This window comes from Salmo trutta, chromosome 39 (genome assembly GCF_901001165.1).
Source record: "Salmo trutta chromosome 39, fSalTru1.1, whole genome shotgun sequence".
In the NCBI taxonomy this organism is placed as follows: domain Eukaryota; kingdom Metazoa; phylum Chordata; class Actinopteri; order Salmoniformes; family Salmonidae; genus Salmo; species Salmo trutta.
In genome coordinates this window covers 4,226,772-4,243,873 of record NC_042995.1, presented here as the reverse complement: position 1 = coordinate 4,243,873, position 17,102 = coordinate 4,226,772, and the positions used below count along the sequence as shown (strand labels likewise).

General features: G+C 42.8%; 1 long non-coding RNA gene across 1 annotated transcript; it reads left to right on the top strand.

Moving 5' to 3' along the window:
• Positions 1-4,513: 4,513 nt before the first annotated feature.
• LOC115179160 (uncharacterized) lies at positions 4,514-7,610 on the top strand. The gene is made up of 6 exons (XR_003872860.1): positions 4,514-4,621; positions 5,197-5,526; positions 5,777-5,858; positions 6,327-6,484; positions 6,771-6,930; positions 7,173-7,610. It is a non-coding gene; the product is annotated as an uncharacterized LOC115179160 (long non-coding RNA).
• Positions 7,611-17,102: the final 9,492 nt, after the last annotated feature.

Genomic DNA, 17,102 nt, shown 5'->3' with positions numbered 1-17,102 from the left:
CAATACCCCATAATGACAAAGCAAAAACAGGTTTTTAGAAATGTTTGTAAATGTATTACAAATAAAAAACTGAAATAAACATTTACATATGTATTCAGACCCTTTACTCAGTACTTTGTTGAAGCACCTTTGGCAGCGATTACAGCCATTCTTCTCTGAAAATCCTCTCAAGCTCTGTCAAATTGGATGGGGAGCATCGCTGCACAGCTATTTTCAGGATTCTCCAAAGATGTTCGATCGGGTTCATGTCCGGGCTCTGGCTGGGCCACTCAAGGACATTTAGAGAATTGTCCCGAAGCCACTCCTGCATTGTCTTGGCTGTGTGCTTCGGGTCGTTGTCCTGTTGGAAGGTGAATCTTTGCCCCAGTCTGAGGTCCTGAGTGCTCTGGAGCAGGTTATCTTTGTAGTTTGCTTTCCCTCGATCCTGACTAGTCTCCCAGTCCCTACAGCTGAAAAACATTCCCACAGCATGATGCTGCCTCCACCATGCTTCACCGTAAGCCAGGTTTCCTCCAGATGTGACGCTTGGCATTCAGGCCAAAGAGTTCAATCTTGTTTTCATTAGACCAGAGAATCTTGTTTCTCATGGTCTTAGAGTTCTTTAGGTGCCTTTTGGCAAACTCCAAGCGGTCTGTCATGTGCTTTTTACTGATGAAGGGCTTCCGTCTGGCCACTCTACCATAAAGGCCTGATTGGTGGAGCGCTGCAGAGATGTTTGTCCTTCTGGAAGATTCTCCCATCTCCACAGAGGAACTCTGGAGCTCTGTCAGAGTGACCATCCGGTTCTTGGTCACCTCCCTGACCAAGGCCCTTCTCCCCTGATTGCTCAGTTTGGCCGGGCGGCCAGCTCTAGGAAGATTCTTGGTGGTTCCGAACTTCTTCCATTAAAGAACGGACGTGTTCTTGGGGACCTTAAACGCTGCAGACTTTTTTTTGGTACCCTTCCCCAGGTATGTGCCTCAACACAATCCTGTCTCGGAGCTCTACGGACAAGTCCTTCGACCTCATGGCTTGGTTTTTGCACTGTGAACTGTGAGACCTCATATAGACAGGTGTGTGCCTTTCCAAATCATGTCCAATCAATTGAATTTACCACAGGTGGATCCCAATCAAGTTGTAGAAACTTCTCAAGGATTATCAATGGAAACAGGATGCACCTGAGCTCAATCTCGAGTCTCATAGCAAAGGGTCTGAATAGTTATGTAAATAAGGTATTTCTATTTTTTTATTTTTTATACATTTACAAACATTTCTAAAAACCTGTTTTCGCTTTGTCATTATGGGGTATTGTGTGTAGATTGCTGAGGATAAAAAAATATAGAATAAGTCAAACACAACAAAATGTGGAAAACGTCAACTGTAAGTTATGTGTTAAACTCATTCCACGGAGGGCCAAGTGGCTGTGGATTTTCGTTCCTCCCTTGTACATGATTGATAATCATGGTGACTGATTAGTAAGGAACTCCCTTCATCTGATTGTCTAGGTCTTAATTTAAAGGAAAAAACAAAAACCAGCAGACACTAGGCCTGCATGGAATGAGTTTGTCACACCTGATCTAAGTTATCCATTGACGCTTATCCGCCATTAAGAACAAGGAAGTATGTTTTGGCCAGTGAACAAGGAAGCATATGTTGTATTGTAAATAATATGATCTATCATAATTGAAACTTCTTCTTTCCACATTTACATAATGACCTTTCAAACTTCACAATTGACTTTATACATCTTTTTGAATGAGGAATATTTCAATGCATGTCTTTTGCTGAAGGATTTACAGTGAGTTTGTTACTGTTCTCACTTCTCAGGCTGTCCACAACGCCTCCCTCTATGACTTTGCCTGCGTGTCATGGAACTACACGTTGAAAGACTGGAGCACCTCTGGCTGCTCCAAAGTCAACCACTCAGAAGACGGCCTGCGATGTTTCTGTAATCACACCACTAACTGACGGTGAGTAGCTAACTGCCTTCATCTCCCTTTTACTGACCACACTCTGACCTATGGAGGGGTTCCCAATTTTTGGGGAAAAATTGCAAAACATTCTAACAGTATTTCTGATTGTCTTCTCAACTCACCATCACATACATTTAATGTGGGACTATGACAGTCAATGTAAATTGGTTTGACATAAAGTCTCTTATCTCACCACCACTGTTCCAGATAGTGAGTTGAGAGACATGATGCATGTCGAGTCGGAGGTTCTCAAAGTCAGGGGGTGTGGTTGACAATGCGCACCTCATCTCTGCTGTCACTTCCAACCTGGATTGATATTTGGTTTTAATGCAGACTAGTACACTAAATCCAGCTTCACACCGATATGAGCTGTCAAGGGGTACCATGAGTTTTAATGCTCGGAGGGAGACGGCTGGGTATTCCCTTTGGGTCAGGAACCAAAACACGTTATCTGCAGCATTCGGTCATATGACGGCACAATCTGATTTGATTTCACTTACCGGCATGTCAACTGAGGCAGGATCACAGTCAAACAGATTTCTCTCCAATAAGAAATATTTTCTCTGAATGCACTGATTCGGTCACTCATCTGTAAAATGTTTTAGTATTTTCCCTGCATGCTTGCGTTCAGTTTCCCAAATATGTCATTTACATAGGCAAGGGGAGACATTTTATTTTCATTACACAGAAAGTCATCGAAGTCTGTTTGTTTTTTTTGTCCACCGTTCGATCTCATGGAATCTGTTTTTTTGTCAATATAGCCATGCAGTTGATCCTGAGATGAGACAGAACAACATGTCCTTGTGAATAGCATCCCGACATGTAGCGAACAAAAGTAAATGAACGGGCACCTCGGCCCTCACAACTAACATCCATTTGGAAAGCTGCAGAGTTTTTGAGTGGTTCAGTCAGTTTTCTATTTATTGCTAGCTATAGCATCAATTCTTAGTTTTACAGTGTTATCTGACAAAGGTGTTGAGTTTCTGTGCCTATGCCTCCCTAGAACTTGTTTTCACCATATCGATTGTGGCGGTAAAGTCTGCTATAGTCTGTGGTTTCATATCGATCGTAGTGGGCCTAGCCATTCACCATGGGAATAGGGTGACCACATGTCCTGGATTGTGCGGGACAGTACCACATTTTATCAACAAATTCAAACACCACCAATTTTTTTTTTAAATGTTGATTTGTCCAGTATTTCAGTCAGACATTCCAACCTGTCTCTTGCAGTCACATTGCGCTTATGAAAAAATATACTTGCAAACCATAAGGATGTGGTAGCCTAAGCCATGGGGATGTTAAACACTTCTCTAATCGTTGTTGAGATCTGATATTCTGCACAGCACAGGATGAGACATACAGTGGTTCCGCCTTTAAAAGTTGCCTCATACTGTGGCACACCTTGCGTGCTGTCGCAGAATTCTGTGGCTCTTCATTTAATTCTCAGCCATTTGTTCTGCTACTGCAAGTTATTGCTAGTTTGACCACCAGAGGGCATCTTTGAGAAGCATTTGATAGTATTCCGTATTGGCATTAGCAGAGAATTGAAAAACTTTTTCGTAATAACATAGTATATGGGATTAATTTTAAGAAATTTGGCTTAATTAATTTGATTAATATTATGGTGTTTCTATTCAGAGGAAAACGAAACCCTCAGGGTTTCCGTTAGGATGGAATGGAAAATATGGCGATGTACAACATGACGGTTGGGACTAGGCTACAGGATTGGAGGATTCTAAATTGTTTGCCTTCATTAGACAACTTTGTTCCAATATTTCTGTAAATCAGGGATTTTTATTCGCATAGTAATTCGTTATGGATCCATAACTAAATCAACATCTACATTTTGAACGAGTATTTGTTTATCATTATTTTATTAACGAAAAGTGTTTATTTGTTTATTAGGCTACTGTGCAGTCTACAATACATACTGTAGTAAACATGGGAAAGTGCCTAATTTCTTACATAAGGGAGAGCAGGCCATGTCTGTACTTCAGAATGCGGGGCATGCGGGAGACCGGGGTTCAAGACATTGGCCTATCGTCAACAAATATTTCTCAAATCCTTTCAGACTAAATTCCAGCTAAACTTGGAGCGGGCATTTAGGCCTCCTAACTACATCAAAGATCTTCTGAGGAAGAGCTAAAAAAGTAAGTTAATAGCCATATTACATATTAGACTGAAAGATATAAGCATAGCTGTGGGAAGTAGGGTGCTGAGGGTGCTGCACCCCCTTAAAAATCAGAATTACAAAATAATATTAATAAATATTTTCATCAAAGTAGTGCATTGGGCCTTTACTAGTCATGAATAAACAGACGGATATAGCAGTTTGTAGTACAAGCAAAAAAAACGTGAAGAATTATCATTCATGATGGACAGCGATGATGCATTTTCATATCAGGCGACCCCACATGGGGTCGTGACCCCTAGTGTGGGAACCGCTGACCTATTGTTTACCACAGCATATCCAGACACATGAGGGGGATGACTTTATACTGTATGACCGTGACAAAACTTAGTGTTGAAATGTATTTTTTTATTTTCTTTCTACAGTCGTTCAGGAGGGATTTTAAATACGCTGAAGCGCTAAACTGGATCACCTTATTGGGATGCTCCAATTCCATCATAGGGTTGAGTTTAACAATAACGCTCCAGATCGCAACCAGGTAAGATCCTACAGGGTTCCAGAACCAATTCAAAATATACAATAACATTCCAGATCGTGACCAGGTAAGATCCTACAAGGTTCCAGAACCAATTCAAAATATACACTAACATTCCAGATCGTGACCAGGTAAGATCCTACAAGGTTCCAGAACCAATTCAAAATATACAATAACATTCCAGATCGTGACCAGGTAAGATCCTACAAGGTTCCAGAACCAATTGAAAATATACAATAACATTCCAGATCGTGACCAGGTAAGATCCTACAAGGTTCCAGAACCAATTCAAAATATACAATAACATTCCAGATCGTGACCAGGTAAGATCCTACAAGGTTCCAGAACCAATTCAAAATCTACAATAGCATTCCAGATGGTGACCCGGTAAGATCCTACAAGGTTCCAGAACCAATTCAAAATATTTGGTGCATCTCAATAGTGTAAAGAAGCCCTTTGTCTGATCCAACAGGACTTGATAGGTGAAACCAATATGAAACCCACTATTTATGAACCAACACATCCATAGCTACACATCTAACTTCCCTAACATAGTGTTGTCTATCACCTATCACCAGGAAATCATGCAAAACCAACCCAACGGTAATTAGTGAGCGTCTGCGTGTGTCTCCTGATCTTCACCCTCCTCTTCATGTTGGGAGTGGACAACCCTCATAAACAGCCGAAGGAACCTGATATACAGGAGGACAACGTTCTCCCCCCGTCCGACACACACACAGAGCGGGACAGAGGGCCCTGTACTGCAGTTGCAATCCTGCTGCAGTACTTCCTGTTGGGGACGTTCACCTGGAACACACTGTACGCCACACATGTCTTCCTGATGATCAGAAACAGCCTGGCCACCAGCCCATCACACTTCACAGCCTATACCGTGGCCATCGGATGGGGTAGGACAGCATGGAGAAACATAAAGTATTTAGTTGTTTCAGAAGCTTTGGCTGGCATTATCCCTGGGCTCCTTGAACCAAAACTAATGCTAGGGGATATTTTCAGGCTCTAATAAGCCTGAAATAGATCTTAAAAGCAACTTGTATAGTGATGTTATGTCTTTAGAGGATGTATATGTAGTGTATATACTCTGTATATGGCTGCATGCAAATCTACCAGGAAATAACAACATCATTCTCTGTCCTTTAGGACTGCCTGCGGTTGTGGTGGCTCTCACCTTAGGAATTAGTTACAGAGTGGATGATCCACTGGGTTACAGGCAGGAGGAATTGTGAGTAATACTACTATTGTACTACTTCTCTGTACTGTATTGTACTATACTATAATGTACTGTACTTGAAAGAGAGCGACCCGGCTCAACGTATTATTGGTTTGTGAACCTCTGCATGGGCAGTGTCTGGGGTGCATGGGGACAGTCTGATTGGCTGAAGCCACGAGCTGGAGGTGATGGATATCTCTCACATGAACTGTACTGAATTGAATTACCAATGTCAATGTGGGGCAATTGCTGTATAAAATGTTAGAACTCATACTGTAAAAGGTTTTCCCTATCAATGATGGTAAAGAGCAATTAAAAAAGTTGTAAAAAAACTAAAAGAATGATCCATTGTGTTGAAAGGTTTCTTGTTTACTTATGCCACCCGCCATGTTTACTTTATACCAAGTTATTCAAATCACTGACATCCTGTTTTGTCTGTCACATAGTCCCACTCTCTAACTCGTTCATTTGACCTCTCAGTTGCTGGCTTGCTGCCCTCGATCCAAAGGGGAACTTTGACTTCAAGCTGCCAATGTTTTGGGGGTTCCTGATACCTGTGGCGTTCATGCTTATCTTCAAAACGGTGATGTTGGTATTTTTGCAGTTACAACAGACAAGACCAACCCACATTTAACCAGGTAACATTAATGGGGGCATTTTGGAGGCACAAAGTACAAAGTTTTAGTCATTAAGATGTCTTGATTTAAATGCCTACTAACGAGCTTGTTCCTTTTTTATTGTCTTCAATGAAAAGCTTGTAATTTTATATCTTTTTTTATTATTAATTGTCATTAGTAACCAAATCATCAAATTGAATGTGCACCATGCTCTAACCCACTCAGTCAATGGAAGCATACTGTTATTATACCACAGCATTACAGCAGTCTATTACAGAAATCTAAGTATGTTGGTTATGTTTCCCAGTACAAGACACACATCGATGAAGAAGAAGTTCCTCAGTAGCTTCTCTCTGGCTGTGGTGCTCGGTCTCTCCTGGATCCTGGGCTATCTGTTGCTCATTACACAGAACCAGACCATGGACACCATACTCAACATCTCCTTCTGTGTACTCACCACCACTCAGGTAGTAAATGTATGCACTCACTACTGTAAGTCGCTCTGGATAAGTGTCTCAAAATGACAAAAATGTAAACTATAAATACTAGTGTACTATTGTACCACAGAATCCAGACATGATTGACAATTAGACACCTAGTAACATAAATAAATTGAGCTAGTCTTTATGGAAACGCTACCTTTCGTTTGCTCTTGCGTGTTCCTGAAAATACTTGATAACGTCTTTGTGTTTTTGCTTTTGCTTCACAGGGCCTGCAGATTTTCATTCTGTTCACAGCAAGAACAGCAATTGTCAAGAAAATTATGTCAAGTGCTTTGAAATCAATCTCTAGTGTTGGGATCCCGCTTCCCACTAGGAAGTTCAGTGTATGGCGAGGAAAGCACAGTGATCAAGTAGAATCATACACACAGCAGGACACTGATCTGTCATTTCCACCTTGTTCCTCACAGACATCTAACTGATGGGCTGCAAGTTCAACCTCGGTTGAAAAATATTTTATATACCTCCACTATTGACGTATAATACACACAATTTTATTGTGTATTGTTACTGTGTATTCCCTCAGAAGTTGTGTTGTCCAAGGATTTTTTGGCTGTGCACATTTTTGTAAATACTGTATATCCATACTCTGTTATTTTTTAAATGTAACTGTTTTGAATAAAACTGTGAATATTTCCTTTTGAAACTAATGTTTGTTTCAGTATTTTTGTGAGGAAAAAACACTATTTTACACAAAATGTCAGAAAATTGCTGTAGACAGTGCAGCCTAGCGGTGTCAAACTACATAATTTTCCCTGCGGGCCACGTTTGGTCTTTACCTCATTTAATTCAAATGTATTAACCTTTACTGCAGTGGGCAAAATCAGGGTCACACAGAGTGATTCTTGGTCGTCTTGGTAACAATCTACTTTGAAACAAAAATATACACCACACACACATGGTCATGGACCTAAAAAAAAAGAAGACACCTGTACAATACCAGATATAGAGTTGAATAGCGTGCATCTGGCCTCCCTTGACAAAAAAAAGTATAAAACAATTAGCGTTGAGCTAAGCGAGCTCAACTGTGAGTGGTTCTGGCCCACCAAAGAAAAAGTGTCAAGCAAGGCCAGCTCGGATTTTGGCGTCACTCCTATCAAGTCCCATTGAGAGCTTACGTCATTGACGGAAAAACTTGAATTGTTGCATCTCGTTGTGTTGTTGTCCTCCGGTGGCTAGATAGCTAAAATTGTCCCTTTCCTAAATTAGCCATGGATGGAGATAGGGATTTGGCCTTGTGCTTTTACTTAATCTTCCGTACTAGCCCATGATTATAATGGCGATTCTGATCCAACCATTAATACATACATTGTTGTGCCTCTAGACTGAGGATGGAAGTTCAATATGTAGCTAGATGTAGAAGGCTAATGTTAACTAGCTAATGTTGCCCACAAATGGAAGCCAGGTAGCCTAGGACAACAAAAAATGAAAGCATGTACTGTATGACAGAGTGATAGACCGTGTCCTCAACATGAAAGAGAGGAGGATGGAATTGGCGTTTCTCTACAAGTAACAGTTAGGGTGAGTCAACATGTTTTTCTACTTTTACTCACACAGAAATTAGAACTGTTGGCAGCCACAACATATTTAGCTTGGATTAAATAGTTTTTGGTATATTTTAGTTGACAGTGTATTAGACTCAGCAGAGGTGATTTGATGATGTTCAAATGTTGAAGTTTTGATGGAATAGTGGAGGCAGCGCCTGTTTTAAATTGTTACCCCATTTTTCTCCCCAAATTCGTGGTATCCATTTGGTAGTCACAGTCTTATCTCATCGCTGCAACTCCCGTACGGACTCAGGAGAGGCGAAAGCCGAGAGCCGTGCTTCCTCCGAAACACAACCCAGCCAAGCCGCATTGCTTCTCGACACAACGCCCACTTAACCCGGAAGCCAGCCACACCAATGTGTCGGAGGAAACACCGTACACCTGGCGACCGTGTCAGCGTGCACTGCGCCCGGCCAGCCACACAAGGACATCCCTGCCGGGCAAACCCTCCCCTAACCCGGACGATGCTGGGCCAATTGTGCTCCGCCACAGCCGGCTGCAACAGAGCTTGGACTCGAACCCAGAATCTCTAGTGGCACAGCTAGCACTGCAATGCAGTGCCTTAGACCACTGTGCCGCTCAGGAGGCAGCTCCTGTTTTCTTTGCGACTTGTGATAACTCTCTGTGGTCCGAAAATGTCGGAAACATTCACTTGCGATATCACTAGAGATATTGTTATCCACGTCGGCACCAACGATGTTAGGATGAAACAGTCAGAGCTCACCAAGCGCAACATAGCTTCAGCGTGTAAATCAGCTAGAAAGATGTGTCGGCATCGATTAATTGTCTCTGGCCCCCTCCCAGTTAGGGGGAGTGATGAGCTCTACAGCAGAGTCTCACAACTCAATCGCTGGTTGAAAACGGTTTTCTGCCCCTCCCAAAAGATAGAATTTGTAGATAATTGGCCCTCTTTCTGGGACTCACCCACAAACAGGACCAAGCCTGGCCTGTTGAGGAGTGACAGACTCCATCCTAGCTGGAGGGGTGCTCTCATCTTATCTACGAACATAGACAGGGCTCTAACTCCTCTAGCTCCACAATGAAATAGGGTGCAGGCCAGTCAGCAGGCTGTTAGCCAGCCTGTCAGCTTAGTGGAGTCTGCCACTAGCACAGTCAGTGTAGTCAGCTCAGCTATCCCCATTGAGACCGTGTCTGTGCCTCGACCTAGGTTGGGCAAAATTAAAGATGGCGGTGTTCGCCTTAGCAATCTCACTAGAATAAAGACCTCTTCCATTCCTGTCATTATTGAAAGAGATTGTGATACCTCACATCTCAAAATAGGGCTACTTAATGGTAGATCCCTCACTTCAAAGGCAGTTATAGTCAATGAACTAATCACTGATCATAATCTTGATGTGATTGGCCTGACTGAAACATGGCTTAAGCCTGTTGAATTTACGGTGTTAAATGAGGCCTCACCCCCTGGTTACACTAGTGACCATATCCCCCGCACATCCCGCAAAGGCGGAGGTGTTGCTAACATTTACGATAGCAAATTTCAATTTACAAAAAAAAACAACGTCATTTTCGTCTTTTGAGCTTCTAGTCATGAAATCTATGCAGCCAACTCAATCACTTTTTTATAGCTACTGTTTACAGGCCTCCTGGGCCATATGCAGTGTTCCTCACTGAGTTCCCTGAATTCCTATCGGACCTTGTAGTCATCGCAGATAATATTCAAATTTTTGGTGACTTTAATACTCACATGGAAAAGTCCACAGACCCACTCCAAAAGGCTTTCGGAGCCATCATCAACTCAGTGGGTTTTGTCCAACATGTCTCTGGACCTACTCACTGCCACAGTCATACTCTGGATCTAGTTCTGTCCCAAGGAATAAATGTTGTGGATCTTAATGTTTTTCCTCATAATCCTAGACTATCGGACCACCATTTTATTACGTTTGCAATCGCAACAAATAATCTGCTCAGACCCCAACCAAGGACCATTAAAAGTCGTGCTATAAATTCTCAGACAACCCAAAGATTCCTTGATGCCCTTCCAGACTCCCTCTGCCTGCCCAAGGACGTCAGAGGACAAAAATCAGTTAACCACCTAACTGAGGAACTCAATTTAACCTTGTGCAATACCCTAGATGCAGTTGCACCCCTAAAAACTAAAAACATTTGTCATAAGAAACTAGCTCCCTGGTATACAGAAAATACACGAGCTCTGAAGCAAGCTTCCAGAAAATTGGAACGGAAATGACACCAAACTGGAAGTCTTCCGACTAGCTTGGAAAGACAGTACTGTGCAGTATCGAAGAGCCCTCACTGCTGCTCGATCATCCTATTTTTCCAACTTAATTGAGGAAAATAAGAACAATCCGAAATTAATTTTTGATACTGTCGCAAAGCTAACTAAAAAGCAGCATTCCCCAAGAGAGGATGGCTTTCACTTCAGCAGTAATGAATTCATGAACTTCTTTGAGGAAAAGATCATGATCATTAGAAAGCAAATTATGGACTCCTCTTTATATCTGCGTATTCCTCCAAAGCTCTGTTGTCCTGAGTCTGTACAACTCTGCCAGGACCTAGGATCAAGGGAGACACTAAAGTGTTTTAGTACTATATCTCTTGACACAATGATGAAAATAATCATGGCCTCTAAACCTTCAAGCTGCATACTGGACCCTATTCCAACTAAACTACTGAAAGAGCTGCTTCCTGTGCTTGGCCCTCCTATGTTGAACGTAATAGCGGCTCTCTATCCACCGGATGTGTACCAAACTCACTAAAAGTGGCAGCAATAAAGCCTCTCTTGAAAAAGCCAAATCTTGACCCAGAAATTATAAAAAACTATCGGCCTATATCGAATCTTCCATTCCTCTCAAAAAAATTTGAAAAAGCTGTTGCGCAGCAACTCACCGCCTTCCTGAAGACAAACAATGTATACGAAACACTTCAGTCTGGTTTTAGACCCCATCATAGCACTGAGACTGCACTTGTGAAGGTGGTAAATGACCTTTTAATGACGTCAGACCGAGGCTCTGCATCTGTCCTCGTGCTCCTAGATCTCATTGCTGCTTTTGATACCATCGATCACCACATTCTTTTGAAGAGATTGGAAACCCAAATTGGTCTACATGGACAAGTTCTGGCCTGGTTTAGATCTTATCTGTTGGAAAGATATGTTTGTCTCTGTGAATGGTTTGTCCTCTGACAAATCAACTGTAAATTTCGGTGTTCCTCAAGGTTCCGTTTTAGGACCACTATTGTTTTCACTATATATTTTACCTCTTGGGGATGTCATTCGAAAACATAATGTTACATTTCACTGCTATGCGGATGACACACAGCTGTACATTTCAATGAAACATGGTGAAGCCCCAAAATTGACCTCGCTAGAAGCCTGTGTTTCAGACATAAGGAAGTGGATGGCTGCAAACTTTCTACTTTTAAACTTGGACAAAACAGAGATGCTTGTTCTAGGTCCCAAGAAACAAAGAGATCTTCTGTTGAATCTGACAATTAATCTGGATGGTTGGACAGTCGTCTCAAATAAAACTGTGAAGGACCTCGGCGTTACTCTGGACCCTGATCTCTCTTTTGAAGAACATATCAAGACTGGTTCAAGGACAGCTTTTTTCCATCTACGTAACATTGCAAAAATCAGAAGCTTTCTGTCCAAAAATGATGCAGAAAAATTAATCCATGCTTTTGTTACTTCTAGGTTGGACTACTGCAATGCTCTTCTTTCCGGCTACCCGGATAAAGCACTAAATAAACTTCAGTTAGTGGTAAATACGGCTGCTAGAATCCTGACTAGAACCAAAAAATGTGATCATATTACTCCAGTGCTAGCCTCCCTACACTGGCTTCCTGTTAAGGCAAGGGCTGATTTCAAGGTTTTACTGCTAACCTACAAAGCATTACATGGGCTTGCTCCTACCTATCTTTCCGATTTGGTCCTGCCGTACATACCTACACGTACGCTACGGTCACAAGACGCGGGCTTCCTAATTGTCCCTAGAATTTCTAAGCAAACAGCTGGAGGCAGTGCTTTCTCCTATAGAGCTCAATTTTTATGGAATGGTCTGCCTACCCATGTGAGAGACGCAGACTCAGTCTCAACCTTTAAGTCTTTACTGAAGACTCATCTCTTCAGTAGGTCCTATGATTAAGTGTAATCTGGCCCAGGGGTGTGAAGGTGAACGGAAAGGCTGGAGCAACGAACCGCCCTTGCTGTCTCTGCCTGGCCGGTTCCCCTCTCTCCACTGGGATTCTCTGCCTCTAACCCCATTACAGGGGCTGAGTCACTGGCTTACTGGTGTTCTTCCATGCCGTCCCTGGGAGGGGTGCGTCACTTGAGTGGGTTGAGTCACTGACGTGGTCTTCCTGTCTGGGTTGGCGCCCCCCCCCCCCCCCCGGGTTGTGCCATGGCGGAGATCTTTGTGGGCTATACTCGGCCTTGTCTCAGGATGGTAAGTTGGTGATTGGAAATATCCCTCCAGTGGTGTGGGGGCTGTGCTTTGGCAAAGTGGGTGGGGTTATATCCTGCCTGTTTGGCCCTGTCTGGGGGTTTCATCGGATGGGCCACAGTGTCTCCTGACCCCTCCTGTCTCAGCCTCCAGTATTTATGCTGCAGTACTTTATGTGTCGGGGGGCTAGGGTCAGTCTGTTACATCTGGAGTATTTCTCTTGTCTTATCCGGTGTCCTGTGTGAATTTAAATATGCTCTCTCTAATTCTCTCTTTCTCTCTTTCTTTCTCTCTCTCGGAGGACCTGAGCCCTAGGACCATGCCTCAGGACTACCTGACATGATGACTCCTTGCTGTTCCCAGTCCACCTGGCTGTGCTGCTGCTCCAGTTTCAACTGTTCTGCCTGCAGCTATGGAACCCTGACCTGTTCACCGGACGTTCTACCTGTCCCAGACCTGCTGTCCCAGACCTGCTGGAACCCTGACCTGTTCACCGGACGTCCTACCTGTCCCAGACCTGCTGGAACCCTGACCTGTTCACCGGACGTGCTACCTGTCCCAGACCTGCTGTTTTCAACTCTCTAGAGACAGCAGGAGCGGTAGAGATACTCTCAAAGATCGGCTATGAAAAAGCCAACTGACACTTACTCTTGAGTTGCTGACTTGTTGCACCCTCGACAACTACTATGATTATTATTATTTGACCATGCTGGTCATTTATGAACATTTGAACATCTTGGCCATGTGCTGTTATAATCTCCACCCGGCACAGCCAGAAGAGGACTGGCCCCCCCTCATAGCCTGGTTCCTCTCTAGGTTTCTTCCTTGGTTTTGGCCTTTCTAGGGAGTTTTTCCTAGCCACCGTGCTTCTACACCTGCATTGCTTGCTGTTTGGGGTTTTAGGCTGGGTTTCTGTACAACACTTTGAGATATCAGCTGATGTAAGAAGGGCTATATAAATACATTTGATTTGATTTTATGACTTGCGTGACCATGCTGCAGGTCATGTAAATGTACACGCAATATGCTTTGTGGACTTCATTGGACAGAGCTATACGGTTTTGTGATAAAACAAAAGTGTGGTTGAGTTTATTCTGCCACTTTGTCTTCTTATTGTCTCGGCCTTTATGCCTATATATCACGGTCGCAAGGCAAATGAATTAACAGGTTATAGAGCAAACAACGCAATTATCACAACACATGTTGAATATGGCTTTCTTTTGTGGGGGGGGGGGGGTTTGGCTTCACCAGTGAGTTTACCCACGTACAGGTACTGATAAGTAAGTATTTCACTGTTAGTTTACACCTGTTGTTTACGAAGCATGTGACAAATACATTTTGACGCAGCCTCTGCCATGTGGTGGCGCCAATACTCTTCCTCTAAAGGGGGATTTAGTATGGCAGTGGAACGGTCCATCCAAACTGTTCACCAGTCTTCCTCATGAATGTGCAGATAGGTAGAGATGTTTATGAAAATCTTTTAGCATATTCACTTTCCCTTATGTATGTCTAATTTCAAGAATTCAAGGTTCATTTGTTTCATAAGGCTAATTTAGGGGTGCATTCTTAAAGAACTGCTATACATTTTGCCCACTATTATAGGGAATAAGTTCTTTATTATTAAAAACAGTTCAGACTTTGAGCCTTCATTAGGGACATGCACCTTGGTTGGACTGCAAATAGCGACAGACTGAATGCTTCTATTTTGCATGAGTCAGTTAGAAACTAGAAACTATTCTACGTTTTAAGTTAATTGAAATGATGTGGAAACAACGTTGAATCAAAACACATGAATTTCACATGTGAAGTGTTCCAAAAACACTTGTTTTCACATGAAAATCATGTTTCACATGATTTCACATGTGAGTTGTTCTATAGATTCATGTATACATGGCATCACATTCAAGCCAGATAGATGTCTCCCCCCTCCCCCCTTCATCTTATTTAAACAGAAACAACAGCGGGGACATGAGGGAGAACACGACATCACAATCATAAAGAATACATTCTCTGGATGTAGGAAAATGCAAGGCCTTCAAAACACAACAGTCTGTTACCACAGCAACGGCTCAGCTGGAAGCTGACTGGATCCAGGGTCATCAACCAGGGGGTGAGAGATTGTGGACAGGAGATGTCGAGATTCTCCAGCCCCTATCCTGATCCAAGCTCTGAATCATCCCACAGCTAGTTTGCTGAAATTTGTGGGAGCTCAGCTTCCAGCCCAAAGTTGGATTTGCTAAGGCTGCTGGGAGTTCCAGAGAGAGTGTGTTTTTGAGTGTGCTTGTGTGTGTGCGTGGGTGTGTGCATGCACACGTGTGTGTGTGTGTGTGTGTGTGTGTGTGTGTGTGTGTGTGTGTGTGTGTGTGTGTGTGTGTGTGTGTGTGTGTGTGTGTGTGTGTGTGTGTGTGTGTGGTGATTCATCTAGGAGCATTTTGACCTTGAAAGGAAAACAATGAATGTCTCCCACTGAGATAAATGTTGGCTGGCGTTCGGCCCTTCAGTCTTTGTTATGGATCCCTCGGCTGTTTCTCAAATACCCTTTCATCAAGTTATAGGGGAGTCAATGAGACTAACTATACTCTGACTATGACCACATGAATAGAACTGTCAGGATCTATTTCACGTGTTTGCGGAATCTGTGTGATTTGGATCGACCCTTGAATGCTTCAGCTTCAGCTAATGTTAGAATAAGAGAAACAACAAAGGAAATGAAAAGAAGGTAAGCCTTTTTTTTCTTTCAGAGGGCTTGTCAGCCTGACCCAAAAGTTTTGCACATTTTGTGACGTGCCTAGGAACCTCGCCACGTGCCGGGGGCTGTGACCTCACGTGGGCCTGCCGATCTAAGGCATGTGTGGCAAAGGTTTTGGGATCCACACCCCCTACACCCGAGCACAAAAAAGGCGGGAGGGAAATTAGAGAGTGATTCCCCGGCCATGCCGGCATTCTGACAGCTCTTGCTCCTTCACGCTTCTTCTCCCTCCATAGTGTCTGTTCAGTGTCATTCGGTTAGATGGGTGTTGTGGGCATGGAGGCACGGAGTGGCCAAGGCTCTTCCTGATGGTTGCGGTCTGCTCTTCCTCTGAGAAACAGGATGTGTGGAGTGATCTAGTGTAGTGTGTAACATTAGTGTAGATATCTTATATCTCCAACAACATTTTTACCTGACAGCAGAATCACTCCGTGCCAATGTGCACATCCTACGTTATATTGGCAATGAGTAGTGAACAGGCTTTAACCTGTGTCAAGTAGCTTTCTATATCACAGTTTGTTTTTCACATTCACACCTGCATCTACTAAGAACACATCAACAGCAGTACCATGAAGAACAACATTTTTGTCTAAAGGTAGATAGATAGATTGGACTCCCTAAGGGCTGATTCGATGGACATGCCCTCCTGTGTTCTGAGGATGCCGTCGTCCAGGCTGTTCTCATAGACTAGACGTAACACAGTAAACAAAAATCCGGGACACTCAAATTAGAAATATATGTTATGTTTGGTATGTTTACATAAGACTGGATGGCAAAAACGAAAGGTTGTGTGTTTGAATCTCATCACGGATAACTTTATTTTAGCTAATTAGCAACTTTGCAACTACTTATTACTTTTTAGCTACTTTGCAGCTATATAGCATGTTAGCTAACCCTTCCCCTAACCTTAACCCTTTAACCTAACTCCTAACCTTAACCCTAACATATAACCATAATCCTAACCCCCGTTAGCCACCTAGCTAACGTTAACCACAACAAATTGCAATTTGTAACAGCATACAAATTGCAATTCGTAACATAGCATAAAAATTGTAATTCGTAACATATACAAATTGTAATTTGTAACATATCCTACAAAATGGATGATGGACATCCACAAATGAATACATATCATACCAAATGTAACATATCCTACAAAATGGATGATGGACATCCACAAATGAATACATATCATACCAAACGTAACATATCCTACTAATTGGAGTGTCCAGGATTTTCATTTACTATGTGATATCTACCCCTCAGTCCAGGTTGCAGGCCTTTGTCAATTTGTTCCTTTTGGACATATCCCAAGACCAGTGATGAATGGCATCTGTGGAAGAAATATGACTGGCTTTAAGGGTAGAGAGAGAGATCATGTGATTAGTGATATCTACCATGACAACTTGTTTCTTACTGTAGTAC